General features: G+C 36.9%; 1 protein-coding gene across 1 annotated transcript in view; it reads left to right on the top strand.

Moving 5' to 3' along the window:
* LOC126470661 (uncharacterized) overlaps positions 1 to 22796 on the top strand; it is a 328353-nt gene that overhangs the window by 56812 nt on the left and 248745 nt on the right. Inside the window, exon 2 of the mRNA XM_050098652.1 lies at positions 22036 to 22111. The gene's annotated coding sequence lies outside the window, so the exon portion shown is untranslated. The remainder of the gene's footprint in view (positions 1 to 22035; positions 22112 to 22796) is intronic.

Raw genomic sequence — 22796 nt, 5'->3', positions numbered from 1 at the left:
CTCCAGACACATCCAGCTGCTACCTTACCTATTTCTCTCCTTGTGTTTTTATTATAGATGGTCCAACTGGTGTCTGTTATGTTTTTAGCCTTACCACTTCTACTGTTCTGAATCTGCTGACTAGAAAACCTGATTTGCTCTGCAAGTGTGTTGGCCTTTCATCAGGCTGGTGGGGCAGTTGGATGCAGAGTGTGGCTTTTCTCACCATTGGATGAGGTCTGGGAGACTCCTTGTTTGCTCTGACCTACATACCAGTCCAATCCATGCACTTCTACACAGACTCCTTCTCACCTCTGGCATCAGTTTTGCCTTGAATGCCTAAGTCTTACTGCTCCTACAAGCTGTCATCACAAGAACAAGTATTTCATGGACAACACTAATCTCGATGAACTACCCCTCGATTGAAGGATTCATGATTACAACCAAAATAACTAAGAGATTTTAGTGACAGATCTTGAAATCAGTACTTCCCTTCAAAAACCGAGCTGGAATATTAGGATTACTGAGAATTGAGAATTGAATTATGTATTTTAAGGTACTTAAGTAATAAAAGTTACTTGAAATAATAAGGTCATAAAAATGACTTTAAAGAACACAATCTGCATTTTTTTAGAAGAGTTTTAATTTTTTTTTCTTTACCCTCACGCAAGTGGATAAAACTAAATTAATAATTTGAATCCCTTGCATGATTTTTGACTTAATGAATTGGGGCAATATCCTTACATTTTGTAAGTATTCCTCTGTTGTACATAATTCAAATTGATTCTAGGAATGATTTCCTGAACAAAATTGTGCAGCTGCTTGGGTGGCGATGGTTTGATTTTCTAAACTTGCTTGTGCAGCAGATCTTTTGACAGTGGCCCCATGTCCATCAGAAGCACTTTCACTATGTACTGTGTAAAAATAGTGCCATTTTACACCAATATTATAATCAGTTTTGTGAGAACATGTGCTGAGATTTTTTTCTGTTTTTATAGAATTATCATAAAAAATAGAACATCTTTTTAGTCTCTGACAATTTTTCCTTTGATATTTAGATCAGCTTTGATCTGAAAACATTAAATGCCACTATATAGTGTTCTAAGCAGTCATAAACGAAGACATAAGACAAATGGTATAGTTCACTATTATCTTTATTTTAGTACACGACAAAAAGATACAATGTGTTCTGTGGTAAGACGGAGCCCCATCTCCATCTTGAAACACAAAGGAGTAAGTTTGAGCATGAGAACTTGGGTTTCTTGCAAACTATTTTATACAACTGGAAAACTGGTTTGTCTCACTTTGTACACCAAATATGAACTAACAGTGGAGGCTGAGGTTAATTATTTTCAAAAGCAGCAACAATGTTATTAAATTAATGTTGCCAGTTAGAGCAAAAATGAATTAATCCACACTTGACAGGTTAAAAGTCTTTCTCATGTGTGATACAGGAAGTAATATCTGAAAACACTGCAGTTGGAAAACTATCATCTAATAGCAAAGTATAAACTACTACAAAAATCAATTCTGTTTATTGTTTACAAATTCTTGCAGTATCAACTGCTAAGGAAACATAATGTGGTGCAGCATTGTACTTAAAAATTAATTTCTCTTTCAGCCTATCCTTTGTGATACATTAATATATAACATCACAATATGTACACAGTGTCCCAGGAGGAATCATCAGTATTCAGTGATATGACAGGAATGCTCATTTGAAGCAGAAAACTTAATATTGGTATATGCCTATGCCTTCTACAAAATGTTGTCTGAGATAAAACACATTTAATATACATTTCTCCTCTGGCTAATGGCACACACATGTGTGTGTTAGCCACTTAATGTCTTTGCCATTTTATTCTAGTAGTAATGCACACAAAATTGAAAACTGTGGGATTCTCTTTGTGATTTCCCCCTAGTCACAAAAATTTTCTACCTTTTCAACATTGTTTGAAGCATTTTGTTTGTTAAATATGATTCAAACCAGGTGGGTGTAAAGTTATCAGTTCCATAAATAACAATGTACATTAAAATGTGTTCTGTTTTGGAAACCATTTGGAATAGGCGTATTTCCGTATGAATTTTTTTTTTTCAAATGAGCATTCGTGTCTTGTTTCTGGATCTGATCATTCCTCCTGGGACACCATGTATATTATTATGAGAAAACGTGGGGGGGGGGGGGGGTGTATTTTTGTTGAGATTCAGAAATACCAAAGTTTTTGGATGGCTGCAGTATTAAATTAATCTCACAGTAGTGTTGTTTGTTACATTAAAGCTGAGTTTTAAGAGCTTTAAAAATGGCAACATTGTCAACTCTGCAGCTTCACAATTTTTGGACCTTTAGTGAATTTTGTTCCTCAAAACACTTGGAAAATCATACCACTTTTCCTATTTTGAGAACCAAAAGCAGAACACTGGGATGATGAAGTTTTGGAATTTCCAATGTTTGTTAATTGCATGTGTATTGTTAATTAGTTTAAAAAATCAGAGAAATGTGCAACATGAAGGTCCAGATGTTAACTAAAATAGATTGATTTGACACAGACTGACCCTACAATGAAGTACATTCATAACATCAATGGAACCTCATCTTGCTACTTGGCTTCAGCTGATGTATCCTTTGTAGGCAAGCATCAGAATTAGTGCAATCACATCTTTCAACTTAGGCACTGTTATTGAGAACTCACTAACTTACTTGCTTCTGGCACTGAATTATGTCTCATAGCCTTGTTAACACTACAGGTTCTGTCACAGAGGATGTTATTGTTTGCTACTTGTTGTGATGTACTGGGCAGTGGAGTTTTTAAAGATGACAGTTTCAAAACAGTTCGTGATGCTTGTGACTTGAAGAGATCATATATAGCTGCACATCCTTCAGTTATGTGTAAACATGGAAGATGTAGCTTTTTCCCTTTTATTTTAAGCTACAGCTTCTTTTCCACCCTTAGAAATGTTTCCTTGACAACAGTGTGGCTGGAATTAATGCTGTCACTTATCCAAGTAAATAAGCATGAGTAGGCTTATACTTTCAGAAATTTTCTGATCTCACCTGCAGCCCATGGTAGTATCTTTGTGGGAATTGTCTTATGTTTGACGTTACAATTCCACTGCTTACAGCTAGGTTAGTATAGCAACTCTTCTTTGGATATTTCATTCATTTCAGTTCAATACTTTCCACTTTAATGGTGGTAGATGTTTAGAACCAATGGTAGCAGTTAACCATCTGTTTTGAATACTTTCTTTGCAAATGAAAAGTCATGACAGATTACCTTTTCAGTTTTCTGTTTCTAAAACTGTTGTTCCTCTTGAAAAGAAAAGATGGTGTGATGTTTGTGGCTTCTGGCTGCATTAATTTTATTGTAGGTTGCAAAATCAAAGTCTCGACTTATTGTGGAATGTATGTTATTCGTGGATATGACAGTAAAAAGCATATTATGTCACTTGATGAGCAGTAATAATTCTGGATGCCCTGTTCTCTTTTAAGGTTCTGTTAAGTTATTAGTGTGTGACACTGTAGCTGAAGAGACAATATATTCCTAACCGGATGAACAAATGTATGTATGATATGGTTATTCCTGCCTTGTTGATATATTGTTGCAAACATCCAGTTGCAGTATCCAGTGGGATTGTCATGTTCTTGGACTTAGGTAGAAACCTCAGTGCTGCTATCTTCATTGTAAGAATAATCTCCACTGTCTTTAAAACTGAAAGTGAAGGCTTGTTTACTTTGCGTGCTGGTATCATAATTTGTGGTGACGCTCCACATATACCCCATTGTGCAATTTGTTGTTGACAGTATTATCTTATTCAGAAGACATTGCAACATTCATTCAGTTAACACTAGATGGAAAAACTATTTGCACTTGAATAGTACATACTTGAACTTTGTACAGAAATGTTCGACTATTCAACAGGTTTCAATTTAACTTTCACTAGGCTTCACACTTTCTACTCTGAACAGGAGCTCCTCGCAGTAGTTGAAAATTGTTCTCTGTAATAATTATTTATTTGCATAATCTGTTTTATTTAGTTTTATAAATTATTTAGTTTATTTTATTTATTTTCTTATTTTTTAGCCAGCATCCTGTAAATGATATTCAGACTCATTCTATGACCAAGTAGCTTTGGCCGTGGCTGCTATAGCTGCATGTCCTTTATGAACTGATTTCTTGTTTTAGATATCATAAATACTTTAAAGGTACAATGTGCTGTAATTATGGAAGTAAACATTCATCAAATAAACTACCTCTCAGGGAGGGGGGGAGACTTTTAAGGTATACTTTCATTGAAAGGGGATGCAATTGGAGGCCTTTCTGTGGCTTCTGGTGCCTTTATTACTTGTCCCCCTTGTGCTGCATCCGTAGATTTTCTGTGTCGAAAATTCTTTCTTACGTCTATGTCGGTTTGTATTCTTACATTACAGGCAGTTAGGTGTAAGTTATAAAAAGTTTTTGTGTCTTAAATGTTGAAATACCAAATTTATCAATAAAGCGAATTGCAGCCTGTATAAAGTATACTGTTAAGGAATTTATAGGTACAGTACATGAAATTGGATGTTGCTGTTATTGTGATCAGAAAGAGCTCTGTTCAAATCCTTATATTGTGACCCCAATTCATTAGTTTCACCAAATTGCTGGAAGGAATGTAGCAATCCAATTAGCAACTTTGTATCATTTTTAGCTGTGATTTATTATTTGCATTTTCTGTTGTGTTAGGGGAAACAATGTTTGTACCATAAACTGGGATGACTTTGCCACATTTTTTTTCTTCGGCTTGGTTTGTTACCTAATAATCCAAAAAATGTTTTTAAACAGATGACATCTTACCTATGTATTCACATATTTAAAAAATGAAACACATTTGGCAAAGTCACCTGGCAAACCAGACAACTTTGCCAACTGTGTTAAAATCAGTGGAAATCACTAAAAAAAAATTACCAAAAAAGAAGTTTAAAGCAGCGAAAACAATTTACATGTTAGTATTAAACACTTTAATGCAAAGATAGTTACATAGAAAGTGACACACAAAATTCAACTCTTCAAATTGAAAGAAAATTTTAACATTTCACCAGAAAAGAAAAATTTACTTAAGTTTGGTTGTAGGGATTATTAATTATGTACACAATGTCTTTTACGTTCAGGGATGCTTATCTGACACACCTGTGGAAGTAAAAACTTTTCCCCATGTCTTTTGTACAAAGATAAGACACTTCCCACTCCCCGTCTCCAGAACTGAATAAGTTTACCCACAAAATGCTTGACAATTTTTTTGTCAGGAATTTATTACAACAAATATTCCAAGCTTTGGTTTTGTAAGATCCTTGGATCATTCTGGAATTAAATTAATTATGTCCATGAATGGCTGAATTCCATCCCTCTTCACAGCAGAAAGCAAGATCAACTGGATCAATTAATTCCTGACTACCTAGTTCTTCCGTAGGTTCTGCATCTTGTTCAGGTTCAGTCATATGTGTCATGTAAAGAAAATGCGCAGTCAGATTCATTGTTGCTGTGTTGGCTATCTGTCTGAGTGTTCTTCCTCTACCAGTCCCCTCAATTTGTTTAGTTACAGAGGTACTCGGAAGAGATTGGTGGCTCATCAAGTGTGATTTGTCAACAGCTTCCCCTGTTGGCACATTAATTCTCCTTCTTCTCCTCTTCAGTCAACTCTTATTTTTTTCTGTGACATGCTTGAAGGTAATTCATGAGTGAATCACTAATTCTTGTAGATGTGCCATTACCGTTAGCTCTCTCAGCATCTTGGATTCTAGAATAAACTTCTTCCGGATTTAGTGGCTCATTGCCTCATTTCTTGAAACCTGATATGATGATAGATTTCATTTTCTCACCTTCATCCAAAGCAGTGAGAAGAATTTGACAACAGTTTGGGAAATGCACTTTCCTCGAGTGTCTTGGAACTAGATGAGTTTCTCATCTTACAATCTGTCAGTATGGCTCTTCATTTCCTTTTAGAGGGAGCAAAGACTGAAACATCCAGAGGTTGACACGGATGAGTGAAAGCTGGGGGCAAGAACACAAAGCAAATGTTGTGAGTTCTACTTGCCTTGATAACTCTTACATTCACATGGCTACTAAGATTATTTCATATTAAACATTTGCGGCCAGATTAGGTTTCTTGCCCATGGTACAACATGAAAAAACCATTTTGCAAAATGAAGAGTGTCAAACCACCCACTTGCTGTATAACTGTAGTTTGTTCCTCTCAAAATCCACATGTCCCATAACTGCTTTGAACAATAAACCATAGAAGTGGGAAGTATTTCTCCTGATGCTGAAGGTGCATACATTAAAGAAACACTTCCTTTGGTAGAATTTATAACGCTTTATTGATACCTCCAACCTCTATGAAATATCATTTTTTTAAATGCTGGATCATCAGTCAAATTTGTCTTATCATAGTGGATTATGTGGGATGGAGGAATTTCTTCTTGGCATTTATATGTAGAAAATCTTCGTTTATGCCGTTTCACAAAAGAACGGCTCTAGTCATCACCAGATAAGTTATTATTGAATTGTGAACTTTGCTGTCTCACCGAATCCGAGAAATTTTTCACAATGAGCCATAGATCAAGGGCATCAAGAAGCAGTCCCCATCTGCACACACGAGGACTTGTTCAAGGATCTCGTCTTCTTCCTCACTGCTCAGTGCAGTCTGATGCCCTGGTTTCTTTAAATGGAGACTGTATACTTTGTTTTCAATTGTTCTTCGAGGAATATTGAGCTCTTTTTGTTGCTTTTCTACTGATCATTTGCTCATCAGTCACTGCAGAGAAAGGTAGCTGTAGCATAGTGTCGTCATAATTTTGATACCTGCGTGCTCCTAGTTTGGTTCTAATGAGTCTTGGCATCTTAACAACCTATACAGAGACCCATAAATGCTTGAGGTAGCGTGAAAGAGGTACGGAAAGGGCAGAATTCTAGGTTGGCAAAGTTTTCCCATTTGTGTCTGAACTTCCTGGTGCAACATTGCCAAGTTATGTTATTGTACTAAATACACCACACAATTTTGTTTCAAAAAGTAATTCTGAAATGTGATGATGTAATGCATTGACCAAAAGAAATAGTTTTCACTTACATGAGAATGAGTGGGCAGGGTAAGATGCTTTTGTAGACTACCAGAAAATGTGTGCAGCATAAGCCAAAAGAAAAAGCCCTGATAAAGACCAGGAAACAATGAATAAGTGAAAAATGCACAACAAATTGTTGCCTTGTGCAGTAAAAGCATTTATGCCGCTATTCGATGATCCAGATGCCAAAGATATTCTTATTCAAAAAGTGGCAAAGTTGTTTCAGTTTATGGTATTCTGAAGACATCCAAAGCCAGTGGCAGCAGATTTTCAGAGCTTGCTAGCAGTTTTGAAATAAATTGTGTGCAGTTTTGTCCTCACTTCTCTGGAACTGTATATTGGAACATGGTGTCTTCACAAAATGTGTTTTTTATGCAGTGATATAGAAAGAATTATTTATGGTGAAACCTATAACCGAAACCTTCACAGGCTGACACAACTGTGCCCCAACACATCTCCTGTGTCACATTTCCACATATATCAAAACACTCCTTGTACCATATCACAAATTCTCAGTCTGTCACTATATAATTACGATGGATATGAAAATGTAATTCTTATGGGCCTCACATTAATTCACCTGGTATCTGCTGTATATAATACCATTTACCATAAAGTGTTGGTCAAGATCTGTGAAATGACAAAGATTTGAAGGTAACTCAGACCACAAGAAATCATCTCCAAAATTGCTGGTTCCACATAGATTTTCAGGTGTTATCGTGTTGCAGCAAAACATCTCCTGGGTTGCTTGTGGCGCCAAAGTCGCCGGAAGTGTGTCTTGAGTTTTGTTAATTTGTTGACATATGCTTCTGAATTAATAGTACCGCCCCTTGGCATCACATCAATGAGAATCACACCTTCACACTCCCAGAACACCGTGATCATGACTTTACCAGCACAAGCAGTTGCTTTGAATTTTTTCTTCTGTGGGGAGTGGGAATGACGTCATTCCATCAACTGTCATTTTGTTTCGGGCTCAAAATGATGAAACCAGGTTTCATCACCTGTCACAATCCAGAAGAGGAAGGCCTCCCCCTCAGCTTCAAAATGTTGCAACAAAGCAAGACAAGTGTTTTTTCTGTGCGATTTGTGATCCACCGTTAGACACTGCAGGATTCATCTGCACAAACTTTTGAATATCCAAGAATGCAGATAATTGCATCCACACTTCCTTTGCTGAGTGACAGATGCAGCACAAACTGCAGTCGTAATGTGTCTGTCCTTGTAAATGAAAACATCAGCTCACTGCAACATGTCTCGTGTGAAAGCCATGGATGGTCTCCCCCGACAGCTGCAAATCGTGGAGCCCTGTAGAACCGTCTTCTAATGACCTCACCTACTGTGCCCAGCAACTAACTGTACTTCTGTCAGCAGCAAAGGCTCCATACACTTTGCACAAGTGTTTGTGAATATTCCTCACAGTTTCTTTCTCTGCAGAGAAAAATGCAATGGCAGCACGTTGCTTGTAACGTTCAACACCTACAGACACCATTTTGAAACTGTCCTGCAGCTATGCTATCTTTCGGAAGTGATGGAAACTTGGCACGCATACTCAGGTGACTTCAAATAATACGTACGTAATGTTTCGCATTAATTTTCCAAGACAGTAATGAGGAGCCTTGAAAAATAAATAGTATTTTATACATAACCTTTGTAATTACAATAAATTACTTCAAAAGAGCACAGTATTCATTTTTGAGTTATATAGATGGGTAATACTTGTACAAGGTGGTCATTTGACCCAATAGTAGTTATGTAAGTCATGGCAATAAATGGTGCCCGTGTGCCAGTCGGTTGTAAGGGGTTAGTGCAGCAAGATGAATTGATGTTACAGAATGGCAGAAAGGAACTGTTGTGTTAGAGCATGCTTAATTTGATACTGTGCAGAAATGAAGGTACCTAATGAACTGTCCAACATATCTACAAGGAATGGTGTACAACTCTCAGCCTTGTAACACAGCTTAAAAGCAGTTTTGTAGAAAGATCCTTACAAGCAGGACCGAAGACTAGTGTCATACGATGCCTATGACAGCCTGATTCGAACCTCAGAGGAGTTTGTACTGTGTGAGTGCAGGTACATCTCAACCAGTTTCAGATTGAACATTGGAAAGAGCAAACAATGGTAATTTTTACCTTGCAAAAGGCCATTGCTTTTTCCCTGTTACATAAAGCTGCACATCTTTAATGAGTCGAACAGCACAGAGACTGAACAGTAGGCGCCTGGAGGCATGCAATGTGGATTGAAGAGTTGCAATTTGGCCTCATTTTAAATGATGCAAGATGCTGACTGCACCAACAGATGAGGCATTTTAAACTAGTTTGGAGAGGGTGTAGTTGTGGCCAGAGGTGGTTCTGTGGCCATGAAGATGCTTATTTCAACATTTTTGTTGATCAAGTGTTGTCTTCTCTTCTACATCTTAATGATGAGTGTGATATGGACACTACTGTCTTCCAGGATGGTAATTGCTGTTTTCATAGAGCTGTATGCATAAAATCCTGGCCTGTCAAACATTCAGGCATCCTATCACACCGTGGCTGGCCCGTCAAGTCCCATGATACCATAGAAATTGTCTAGGAACATACGTAACTTTGTCTAAAATGTATCAATAAAAATACCTTGTAGTTTGGTAATTTTATGAGATATAATCATCAATAACTGGCTTCTGCTAGCTGTGGCATACTTAAAGAAATTTATGGACTCCCGTCCTCTTTAAATTGGGGCCATTATCAGGGATAAAGATGTTTGACAGTTTTTTGTTTGATATCTCCAGGTGACCAAATTTTTTTGTCCGATGTGCTTACCAACACAATGTTAATACACAGTTTATCTGTTACCCTATGATAATGTGCCTCTTGGGATACCCCACTCGATGGCTTCTACAGGTGATGAGCATACGAATAATAGTCCCATCAGCTGTGTGTCATTGGCTGTTCATTGAGGTGTGTAGTTATAAAATTAATTTTTAAAACTGTAAATTTTGTGTTTGTGTCTTCATGTCTGCTACACTGGAAAATTCTGTGTGTAAGTTACCTGTGTCACACATTTCATGGATGTGAGACTTTTTATTTTGTCCCCATTAGCATATGATCATTTATGAGACTGTCTTTCACTGACCTTTTAGGTAAATGGTGCAGCCAATATACTTCACTACTTCTCATTACTGAAGTTACACTCTTATTCATTTATCCAAAGAAGTATTGAGCTGATTTCTGCATGGTTAATGTTAATTATCATGTGTTTCACTGTTTTTTGCTTATTTATGTACAGTATATTTTCAAGATAGTTTTTAATTTTGTTTGACAGTGATTTTGTGTAATTTGTTCAACACAATGTTGATTGAGCAATTTTGCTAAGAGTACTAAGGTGTTTTTCTTTTTTTTTCCCCTCAAAATTTCTGCTCATTTTTCCAGAATACACTGATCTGCATACATTATGCTATAGCATAAATGTTTCTGAGTTTCTACACACATCTTTCATTTTCATCACACCTTTGATATGTTTTTTTTCTTGTCAACTTTAAATGTTATTTTGATCCATTGGTGGAAAAAATTATTGACGAGTGTATTTAGTGTCTTATCATTGTGTGTTTTGTGGCTCTGGAATGTGGTGTGTATATTCTGTTGTTTCTGTGTGCTTTGGTGTTTGCGTATTTAGTCTTTCTTTTTTTTTCATCTATTTGCCATATTATGTTGTTTTGTAGTTGGCGAGTTACCACTTTCTTATTCAGTAGATGGTTTGATTGCCTATGTATAATGGTATATGTGGCTGTTTGTTTGCAGAAAATTTGAAGGTCATGTTTGTTGTTCATGTGCTTGATGTTTGGATCTAAGAAATTCATGTTTGATTTGTTTCTTCTTCATGTGTAAAGTATATGTTCTAATCTATGTTGTGTTTTGGGTTTTTTGTGCTCTTTGCAACTGAGTTATTTATTTATGATGTGTACAGAGGATACAATAATGTATATACTGTAGCCGAGGAAAGAATCATCCATATTATATGATTGAACTAAGTTACTTATGAGCAATGTGAACAGCAGTGACGACTGCACATTATTGTGGGATAAACTTAATTTTATATTTGTGCTGATGATGACTTGCCATCTGGAAAGAAATTCAGAGCTCTACCTTTCCAAAATTCTCATTGCATTTACAGATATTATTAGAAATAAGGATGTGTGTTAGTTATTGAATGTGGAACTGTGCCAGTTAGTTTCTAATAGTCAAGAAACACTGTGTTCGCTTGATCGGTAGTGTTCACCTTCTTTTGGATCTTGTAATGAAGAGAGTGAACTGAATTTGACACAAATACTGTTCCCATGGTACAATTTCAGTAGACAGTATGCCTGGCACCAGTGAAGCCAACTGTATTCAAATACAAAATATCTTCCAGACCATTGCAATAAGGTATTGTAGTGGGACAAATGGTTGAGTATACATGATGCGTAGCTTAGGAAGTGTGCCACTTGTTATGAACAGATGTAATTAGTGTTAAAGGTATATAATAATAATTCTATACACACAAAATCAGTATCAAAAAGTAAATTCTTTGGTTTCTTTGAGGGGTAGTTGTTGCAGAAATTAACACCTTCACTTTAGGGAAAAGAGCCCAGTGACATTTCTGTAACAGCTCAGTATGTGAACTGTTCATATTCTGCTGATTTGAAAGTGTGTCATGAACAGACAAATGGCAGAATTGTGAGTAACCATGTGACATTGATGTGGAAGGTAGACTTTGCTTGCAAAAATGTAAGATTTCTTATTTACAGACTATATTGGAGCAGTTTGACATAAAGTTGAACCTTAGAACTATTAGATGGGTTTTTTAAAAGTACAGTTCCAAGGTGGTTAGTCTCTACATATTTGCTGCATGTGAAAACTCGTGCATTTGTAAGAGTTTGTTGTGTACTGTTTGGCGTTAAATAGTTCTTTGATGGTTGTCGTGACCAGTAAGTGCACTCAGTTGCCATTAGGACCCCTGGTAATGTGTCAGGTTAGAAAACTGGAGAATAACCTCGTTTTGACTGTGCCAGGGATACATGGTCCGTCAGATACTCGAATAAATACTAGTCAGGGAACACAGTTCTGGCCACAGTTTGTGTGTACTTCTCATCAAATAACTCCCTCTGGTACAAGACCTCTTACTACTAACACGCGAGAGCAAGTAGTGATAGCAGGGGACTTGGATTCTCATCTCAGACTGGGGCCATAATATGACAAATGATGACTGTATGGTTGAGGTGAGAATACCAGGGTGATCACTCACTGAGAGAAATTGATTCACATCCCAAGTCATATGTGAGAGAGGATATATATCTTGGAAATCTTCATATGAAAGCATCTATCACAGTGATTGATAGTCATACCTATTGGTGGGGTATAGTGGTTAACGCACTGTACTTAAATTCAGGAGGACAGCAATTTAAATCCCAGTTTGGGCATCCAGATGTTGGGGGTTCCAAGGTTCGCCCTAAAATTACTTAAGCCAATGCCACGATGGCTCATTTGAAAAAAGAACACAGCCTGGTTTCCTCAATATCTGTCCTCATATCCAAGCTTGGACTCCATCTCTGATGACCTCATCATTGATGAGCCATTAACCCCTAATATAAAAAAGTAGTTTTGACAGCTACATATTAAGAAGAGCTGTACTTGGACCATAGCTGATGTTGTTAAGGATATAAATTTTCTGACATAAAAAAGCAACCAATTCAACTACCTGGAAAAATTGCATTGTTGAGTTTCCAGATCACCTGGAGACAATTTCAGCCATGTGGAATGAAGGACAATGGGACACTGCAGCTGGGTATCAAATATATGTCTTCCAGGGCTGTACTTGGGATATGTGCATTCAAGCTATTAGAGGTTATTAGAGGTCTGATCCACAACATATGGAATATGGCAATTCCTAAACAGTGCAAGGAGATTGAATGACACTGGTTCTGTAATCATATGAACTGTTGATTGTTTACATAACTCAAAGCACCTATGTTAAAAAAGACTGAGAGAGTAGACCTGTGCCGGAACGAAATACTTCCAGTTCGCGGGCTGCCTGGTCATCCATATTTATGTTTTCTGTGGTCTCCCTAAATTGATAATACAAATGCTAAAATGGTTCCTTAGAGGACACATTTAATTTCCTTCTTCATCCATCTCACATCTGAGCTTGTGCTCTATCACTAATGACCTTGCAGTTGATGGCACAGTGAACCTACATTTCCATATACTATTTCAGAAAAAAATGAACTCTGCAGAAAATGCAAAAAACAGAGGTTACTAGCAGGGTGGACAGAATGCTCCAAAATAATATTGGGTGACAGTACAGTGGAGAATAACAGGTATAGTGCTACAGAGTTATTTGGCATCACAGTTCTGAACTCATTTCATTTGAGGGGACAATAATGAATGGCAGGAAATGGTAGGTGCTAGTTGTAACTTTGCCATATTGTATTTGACCAGTTTTTGAAAACTTGAGTATATCCTTCTTTCACGTATACAAGGAACAGTGGGTCCGTGTCTGGGTATAACCAATGTTCTACACTTGAAACATCAGTTACCTCCCCAACCACAACCTTTGATGACTGCTTATCTGTAATATTTTTCATTATAACTTAAACTGCACAGATAGCAGTGCTGCCTCAATGAATTAAGACCTTTACACTTACCCAAAACTATATCAACTTTTCTGCCAAGAAGCTGATTTTACTGATTTGATTAACTTATTCATCCAGGGATTATCTAAGAATGATATAGGATTTGTCGTAATACAATGAAAATAAATAGTTCAAAATACACATACATACATACATACAGAATATACAGGGTGACAGTTATTGAACTATTTAAAATGAAATCATCATAACTTCTTAACAGTTTGCATTCTGACGTTCAAACTGCACGGTTGGCCACAGGGCATTATGGGAATTATTATGTACATTGTGGTTTGGTGTAGCAACAAAGCCCACTTTCATTTGGAGGGGTTTGTAAATAAAATTGATGCATCTGGGGGACTGAGAATCCACACTTCGTGATTGCGAAATCTCTTCTCCCTCAACGGGTGAGTTTGTGGTGTGCAGTGTCCAGTCACGGAATAATCGGTGTGATATTCCTTGATGGCACAGTGACTACTGAACGGTACATGAAGGTTTTGGAAGATGATTTCATCCTCATTATCCAAAGTGAGCCTGATTTGGACAAGATGTGGTTTGTTCAAGACGGATCTCAGGCTCATCGAAACAGGAGATTGTGTAATGTCCTGGAGGAGCACTTTTTGGGACCGCATTCTTCCTCGATTGGCTGCTGTGTTCTCCAGATCTGAACACGTGACTCCTTTTTGTGGGGCTATATTAAGGACGGGGTGTACAGCATAACCATAGCACACCATAGTTTGTAACTAGTTTACATCCCCCCCCCCCCCCCCCCCATATAGTTCAATAATTGTCACTATGTATAAGTATGCTTTTATGAGGATAGGACAGGTGGTCAACCATGGCCTTGAACCATCTCAGCATTTGCCATGGCCAGATAGAGAAAACTTCGAAATATGAGGTCAGTATTTTAATGACTACACTGCCTCATTTGGTTGAACTTCCGAATATGAGATCAGTATCTTAATAAATACGCTGCCTCATTTGGTTGGTCTCTATATGTGATGTCATTTGATTTACACACAATTTACTCCAGATAACTTATAATATAAAGAATAGTTTACCACTTCACAGCTGCACACTATCTCATTCTTACTTACAGCATTTTGGAGGTGTTTTCCTAAAAGCCCAAACTCCATTTGCTGAAGGGGAAAAGCCAATAATCAGCCCATGGCAGTGTGTAGTTTTCACACAGAATAGTGCACTACTCGGCACTCTTTGCCTTTGAAAGTACTGAACCATGTGTGAAGGACATGGGACAGTCATTCTCAACACTGAAGTAGCATTTTGGTAAAATATTTCATAATTGTTTAGTACAAAAGTTAGTTAAATGTTCCAGGACATCATGGTACATGCTCAACTTGTTTTCAGTGTAGAAGTTGTTGTTTTCAGTGTAGAAGTTGTTGTTTTCAGTGTAGAAGTTGTTGTTTTCAGTGTAGAAGTTGTTGACGAATAACATGACAGCATAATAGGATATTTGACTGTTTTCTGCCATTCTCTTAAATGATTAATTATGTCATTTTATGCTCCTAACACACATTTTTTCCTCTTGAATTTCAGTATTATTTTATAAAAACAGAAATGAAATTCAAATAATTTGAAAGCCTGCTAAAACACTCCATTCGAGTCTTGTGATGCCTTTGATGTCACTAGCTAGCTCGCTGCTCCTACTGTCATAATGCTAATTCACAGTGATATCTTGGAATTTGTTTTGGAAAATGGGCTGCAAATAGTGCGTAGTACCATACTGTACTAATACATCTATAGAAACTCCTGAAAATTATTTTTGAGTCTTCCAGTGAATGGGAACATGCGTAAAATATGGTTGCACTGTTCTGGCAAATTGCGACAATATCGACACACAAGATCACTAACTTAATCACAAATGTGTTGCACTGTGAGATTAACAGTAACTTATCTATGAGATGTGCTCTACCACTGTTACAATGAAGGATAGTGTCATTCAGCAAAATTAAACTCCTAATGAAACATGTCGTTTTCCCAACTATACCTCAATTTTTCGGTAGCTCAGTATCATCGAATTTTGTAAGATGATGATCAAAGATTGCTAATTCGATTCTAACCGGAAAGAACATTTTAACTTATTCTTAAAACAACTCAACAGTCCTCTCATACGAAAACTAAATCACAATTACAGAACTTCAACACACCGATCAGAAACAGAATATAATTGTGTTTTCCATGCTGTTTACATGCGCTTATATTTGCAATCACTGTTCACACATCACATTCAAAATATTTTCTAATTAATGTGACCACACACGTTTTACTTCATGAGAAACAATATTTTTATCTTCATACAGTCCAGCTAGTATCCTTATTGTTGAAACTTTTGCAATTTCATTGTCTTACGTAAAGATGAAGTAAGTCTGCTTCAGACGCTAACATTAGTTTACACTCGCAAACATCACAGTTCTTACATTTGTGTCACCTGCATGTTGTACGTGGTTTATATCTCTCCGTATAACCTCATCTTCCTACACCTCATTGTACTGGGATGTATGGTGATATTTGTACTACTAGCAATGCTTTCCAAAAAGGTGAATTTTTTGTTCGCAAAGTTAATGCATTTATCCTCTGTTGTCCATTTCTCAGACTAAGACTAATGAGCAGCTATATATTTTTGTATTTCGTGTAAGACTTACAAATATATTTATCTCTCTTCCAGAATTTGAACATGTGATCTTGTTTATCAGAAGCCTGATGCACTATCTGTTGCACTACCAAACTCCTGTGTGCAGTATCTCTGCTGGACATCTTCTGCAGAGCACTAAGTTTTGCCAAGAATAATTTTATTGGGCCTTGGGTCCTACCTCATGACTGATAGTCAGCAGTCTAGTTATAATATATGGATCCATTTTAAAAGTGGTAAAGTTTGTTAGTTTTGAGTGAGTTTAATGATGTTACAGAGAGCAGGGAAAAGAATATCTGTTGTTGCACGTAATGCCACTCTAAATGTGTGGAGCATACACGCATCAGCTTTTTTAATGCTTCCACTATTCCTGTCTGTTGTTAGTTAAAAGCTATAAATGCATTTTCTGTCACTCAACAGCTAAACTGTTGGCAGAAAAAGTATGTAAAAACGTTTTAACTTCGGCTAATGCTTCTGTAACACACACATAGCTTTGTCTTACTCCTAGTAAATGACTTCACTAGAGCATCAGCCAATAACAGAGAATTTTTGATCATGTGACCAGATCTCGATATTCGGTGATTTTTAAGCAGTAATTACATAGAAATAACAGGTATTTTGTGGAATATTGACCATAAATGCTATTTAAATGTTGTAATCAATCTGAATACCAACAATCCGAACCATATTTTTAACATAAGAAAATAGTCTATTAGATGCACAAGGTGTCATTCTGCAAATTTCAAAACTAGGCCCCTATTGTGTGATTTTACATGAGTGACATGCATAAATAAGCATACATGGAGAGTGCTCTATATGCCAATGACACATGTGTAAGCAAACTTTGACACAGTCAGCAATTGATGCAAAGTTGATAAATCAGTATTAAGGCTGATATAAGTGCTGCTGATATGTCGGCTTCCAAATATACAAACTGGGCTTACAGCATATACTGCACTGCCTCTTACCAAATGTATTTTCCCTTTCAGGATGTGGGTCACTGTAGGTGAACCACCAAGTGACTCTTCCAGTGATTCTGAGACTGAGTGAAGTAGCGCAGTGGACTCGCATTCAGGAGGATGATGGTTCAAACCTGTCTCTGGGCGTCCTGAGTTAGGTTTTCCTTGATTTCCCTAAATTGCTTAAGGAAAAATGCTGGTATGATTCCTTTGAAAGGGCATGACCAATTACCTTCTCCATCCTTTCGCAGTCTGAGCATGTGCTCTGTCTCTAATGACCTCATCGGCGGGTTGTAAACAGAACCTGGATTCATCCGAAAAAATGACGTTTTGCCATTCGTGCACCCAAGTTCGTTGTTGAGTACACCATCGCAGGCACTCCTGTCTGTGATGCAGCGTCAAGGGTAACCGCAGCCATGGTCTCCGAGCTGATGGTCCATGCTGCTCCAAACGTCTTCGAACTGTTCATGCAGATGGTTGTTGTCTTGCAAATGTCCCAATCTGTTGACTCAGGGATCGAGACGCGGCTGCACTATCCGTTACAGCCATGCGGATAAGATGCATGTCATCTCGACTGATAGTGATACGAGGCCGTTGGGATCCAGCATGGCATTCTGTATTACCCTCCTGATCCCACCAATTCCATATTCTGCTAACAGTCATTGGATCTCGACCAACGCGAGCAGCAATGTCGCGATACAATAAACCGCAATCGCGATAGGTTACAATCAGACGCTTATCAAAGTCGGAAACGTGATGGTACGCATTTCTCCTCCTTACACAAGGCATCACAACAACGTTTCACCAGGCAACGCTGGTCAACTGTTGTTTGTGTACGAGAAATCGGTTGGAAACTTTCCTCATGTCAGCATGTTGTAGGTGTCACCACCGGCGCCAACCTTGTGTGAATGCTCTGATTAGCTAATCATTTGCATATCACAGCATCTCCTTCCTGTCGGCTAAATTTTGCGTCTGTAGCACGTCATCTTCGCGGTGTAGCAATTTTAATGGCCAGTAATGTATATCAGTTTCATTGGTCTAGCTCAAATCATTGCCACACTGAATTTTCTGTACCACTTCTTTCTTCTTTCTTCTTTCTTCTTCTTCTTCTTCTTCTTCTTCTTAGATTTCCCACTTTTGTTTTTCTAGACTATTCATCCAATATTTTCAGTATTTCTTCAGTAGTCATCTTCCTTAAAAGACAAGTCATAAATACATAAAAATGTAAATATAATGCAACTGTTTGAAAATATAAGGTGACACTGAGTGATTAATTGGTGCAGGAATGTTGTGCTTAGTCTGTCAGGGCTACAATGCCTACAAGAAAAGAAAATGTTTTTTATACACCAGTGAATCTGCATCAGGTTTAATAAAAATTAACCTAAATTGATTTAGGTCTTTTGAAATGGACACTTCAGTTTCCTCCCCATTCTCCTGCTATCTAAGCTTGTCCTTCATCTTTAACCTCTTTGTCAACAGGATGATAAACCTTCATCTTCCCTTGTCCTTGATAGGGCTGGTTTTGAGACTTGGTTTAGCCATCTCATTATTTTAATTTTTTTGCTCCTCCATATATTGGCTAGACATTAATTTTTTAGATAGGCACTGTTCTAGTGCAGAGTTATCCCTCCTCCTTGCTATTGCACAAAGTATGTAACATGATTGTCACCCCTGTATCCCTAAACAGTGAAGTTCTTGTGGGGACTACCAGAATACTGATAATTCTCTTAACACCCACCACTCAAACAAAAGTATCTGCACTTAACATGTCTGTCTGTGATACTGTATGAATGATAAAATAACCCTGATTTTTTTTCCCTCTCCTCAGTACACACACCATCAAGACCCAATGTGTACAAGAAGATACTGTCGTATATGAGTGAGAGTACTCTTTTTCTGTAGTATTGGTTTGTCTGTATTCATATAGTTGGTTCTTGACATACTGTTTACCTTCATGATGAAAGTATCTGTCAACTGTGTTTGCTGCTACATGTCAGTGGCATCTATATCACCTGCAAACAGTTGGATGCATATAATGTGCCAGTTATTTGAGCATTTTTCTTATGAATACTGCATTTTAACAAGTATGAGATTTTGCTTCACCAACACAGTTTGTCACCACAGTAACACAGCTGTTCATTACTGTGAGTAAAGGACCTGCAAATCATATTACTCGCCCATGTAGAGTGAATGAGCTGTTGGTACAGTATATGGTTTTCAAGAGCATTAGTTTACCTTTTCCGTTGTGCTCTGTGGAAAATTTTCCTTTTATCCCCTAATTAATGGTGCATATTTTACAAATTTGTAAGAAAGGGTTGTGGTAAAAGTTGAAAATAAACAAAGTGTATTGATTTTGCACAGAAAACAAATTATGGAAGGGATCATATTTTTATAACCACATTGTCAGTCCCTTTATTCGGAACATCTGATACATAGCAGATCTAATTCTATGTACTGCACTACTAGTTCACTGCAGCACTGGAATGTAATGTACTTTTGTTTTTTTAATGTGTGCATATGTTACAAAACAGCTCCAAACACACACACACACACACACACACACACACACACACACACACACACACAACACTGGCTGATTTATGATGTAATTTCGTACTGTCATGTTGTGAACCAAACATTGCACACACATTGACCCTACAGGCATTTACACATGCTTAACAATATGGTGTGAAATCTGTATAACTGGAAGTTCAGATGTTTTCTTTGGCATTGGAATTTATTTTGAAAGTACTGGCAACATATATCTGATTTTCCAAATGCTTCCCAAAAGCATTATCTGTTTTTCTGTAACTGACCCTAAATAGCCTTACACGTTCAGAATAGTATAACTAAAGGCAGAAATGTGAGCCTGAGTAATGTAGAGGAGATATTGCTTTAACATCTGGCATTCTTGGAGTACTTCAAAATTCTAAACAGTTTCTATCTGTCAGCATGCAATTATTGGTTGCTAGTTGGGACATATTCATCTTTTGTCTTACAAGAAATAATAGTGAGTAAAAGCTTTCCAGTATTTCCATGTACATATGTTTTGATAGTTACTGCAAAGAAGAAAGGATGCAAGTTCACTGTCCAGATGAGGTTAGCTGTACTGGAATGAGTTTTTTTCTGAAATGTTGCTAGTAACTGTGCCTTTTCAGTCGTGCAGATCTTATTCTGTGAGTGTCAATGTTCACATTACTGATAACCGTGCTTTGTTTGCTTTTTCTTTGTCAGATACATAATGCGACATTTAGCTGGTACCATAATGGAATAAAATATTTTGAGAACACCCATCCTATGTCGCCAGATGGACTTGCACGAATCTATTATGTGGAAAAAAAGTCATTTTTGGACCACTGAAAAAATACAGAATGAAAATCATTCTTTCATGCAGGGTATACAATTTGTATTCACTGTGACAAGCTGCTGTTTTTCTATAGTTAAGATACTGGGAGGGTTTGCTGCTAAACAAAAAAAGATGTTTGTCTGTGGGAAACAAAAATTATGTTATCTTGCTCTTAATACTAGATTAAATAGTAATATTCTGTGACAGTTGATAGATGTGAGTGGGTATGCACTGGCACACATTTAATCTTGACCAGAACACTCATAATATCCTGGAACTTTAATATTTGCATTGATGTACATCTTAGTTATTCTCTAAGTGCTCTGCCTCATCCCTCACATACACGAAGTGCACCGATTGAGATTTTGTGGAAAAATCTTTTTAGAGTTGATACGGTAACTGGTAAATGGTGTAACTTTTATTACCAGTGAGTACTTTGACTTAAAAAAAAAAAAAAAACATTAGCATGCCACAGAACATTTTACAATTGTTACATCATTCAACTGTCTTCTTTGATTTGTTCTTAATGTTTTTTTTTAACCTTCATCTTAGCTAATCAGATTCAGCAATGAGTTGCAGCTTGATGAACTTTGTTTCACGAATGTTGTTATTAAACCTTCATTGTTTACTGCACAGTTTTACATTCTAAAAGTGTGCCAATTCAGCTGTGAATCTTTTTTCCTGCTAAGTATTTACATTTCTGTTTTGTGAGGGGATATTGGTGAACACTCCGAAAGAATCAGTGAAATAACTGTTTTTCTGTAGAAGCATTGTGCTTATTGCTAAGTTGAGATGCATTTTTCATTTATGTTATATGATTTCAATTTGTGTTGTTATTATTATTATTATTATGTTGTTGTTGTTCTTTGTTCATTTTTAATTGCTGATGACTGACAGAAGTTATAAGTGCTTTGCAATGACAGTCTTTGTTATTAAATGCTCAGCTTAAATTGATTGCTGCCTTTTGATGTACTATTAGGTGGGACATGCAAATAGCACAGAACCTTTTTTGTTACTGTCATAATGAGTTATTAATTAGCTACTTGACTTTTGAATCTCATAGTTTAGTAACTGGCATCAGTGGGCAAGAAGGAATAAAGCAAAATTTTACCAATGCATAGGCTTCCACAGATGAATTACTGCCACTTAAAAATTTATTTTAAACATTTCTGGCCCTTTCATTTCAGGAATTTAATTTTGTTGGTGTTTTTTTTTTCCTTGTTGGATACAATCCATAGCCTAAAAAGTCTTATTTTCTGTACAGTACAATTGAGGCAGCAGTTGCTTGCTGCCTAATATACATTCAATTTATTATCATTTTATAGTACTTTCTCAAAGTAGGATATCTCATTGGTAATTTTCAGATGTCCTTGATGAAGAGTGCCAAAACTGAAGCTTGCAAGTTCCCACTGCCCACATGTGTTGAGCCAGCAAAATATGGTGTGTTGAGTAGTTTTTAATCTCATTGTTAGTCTTATCAGAGTGCTTACTTTACATTAATTGGGAGAAAATTGAGTTGATTGGTACAGTTTAGTGTATAAATCGTTGTAGATATTGCTTAGCTTGTTTGAAAACTATGCCATTCCTTAGGGACTTCAGATCTAGTAATGCACTTAAAACCTCCAATAAATTTATTACAAAGCCTGTATTCTTTTCTTCCCTTTTTATTTTCTTTATTTTTTAGTTTATTTTCTTTTTATGTTACCAGTAAGTGTGTGCAGAAAAGTTGCATGGGTTCTTATAGGTATCTTAAGTAGTAAGAAACATTCATAGACCTTCTGAGATATATCATAAATGGAAAAAAACCTGCTGTGTGGTGTGAGAGTTACATAACAGAAGCGTAAAAAGTTTTGGGTGTAAGGAATAAGGTTGTCAGTATAATTTGTAAGTATGTATTACTTGTTGCTCTGTTGTAACATGTAGGACAGTCATCAATTAGAGCACATTGGTTTGACATATGTTCAAGAAGCTAGTGACTTTGTGCATATTTATATTTCTTTTAATGTGATACTGTGTCAAACAATGTGAAAACAAATGTCAGCCTGAAAGGCCGTTATCGTGAAGAGTTTTGTTTGTATGTGACCTTCATTCTCATGAAATGTTCTTTTAGTGAGAATAAACCAGG

Source organism: Schistocerca serialis, chromosome 3 (genome assembly GCF_023864345.2).
Source record: "Schistocerca serialis cubense isolate TAMUIC-IGC-003099 chromosome 3, iqSchSeri2.2, whole genome shotgun sequence".
Lineage (NCBI taxonomy): Eukaryota > Metazoa > Arthropoda > Insecta > Orthoptera > Acrididae > Schistocerca > Schistocerca serialis.
This window is presented reverse-complemented; position numbering and strand designations above follow the sequence as displayed.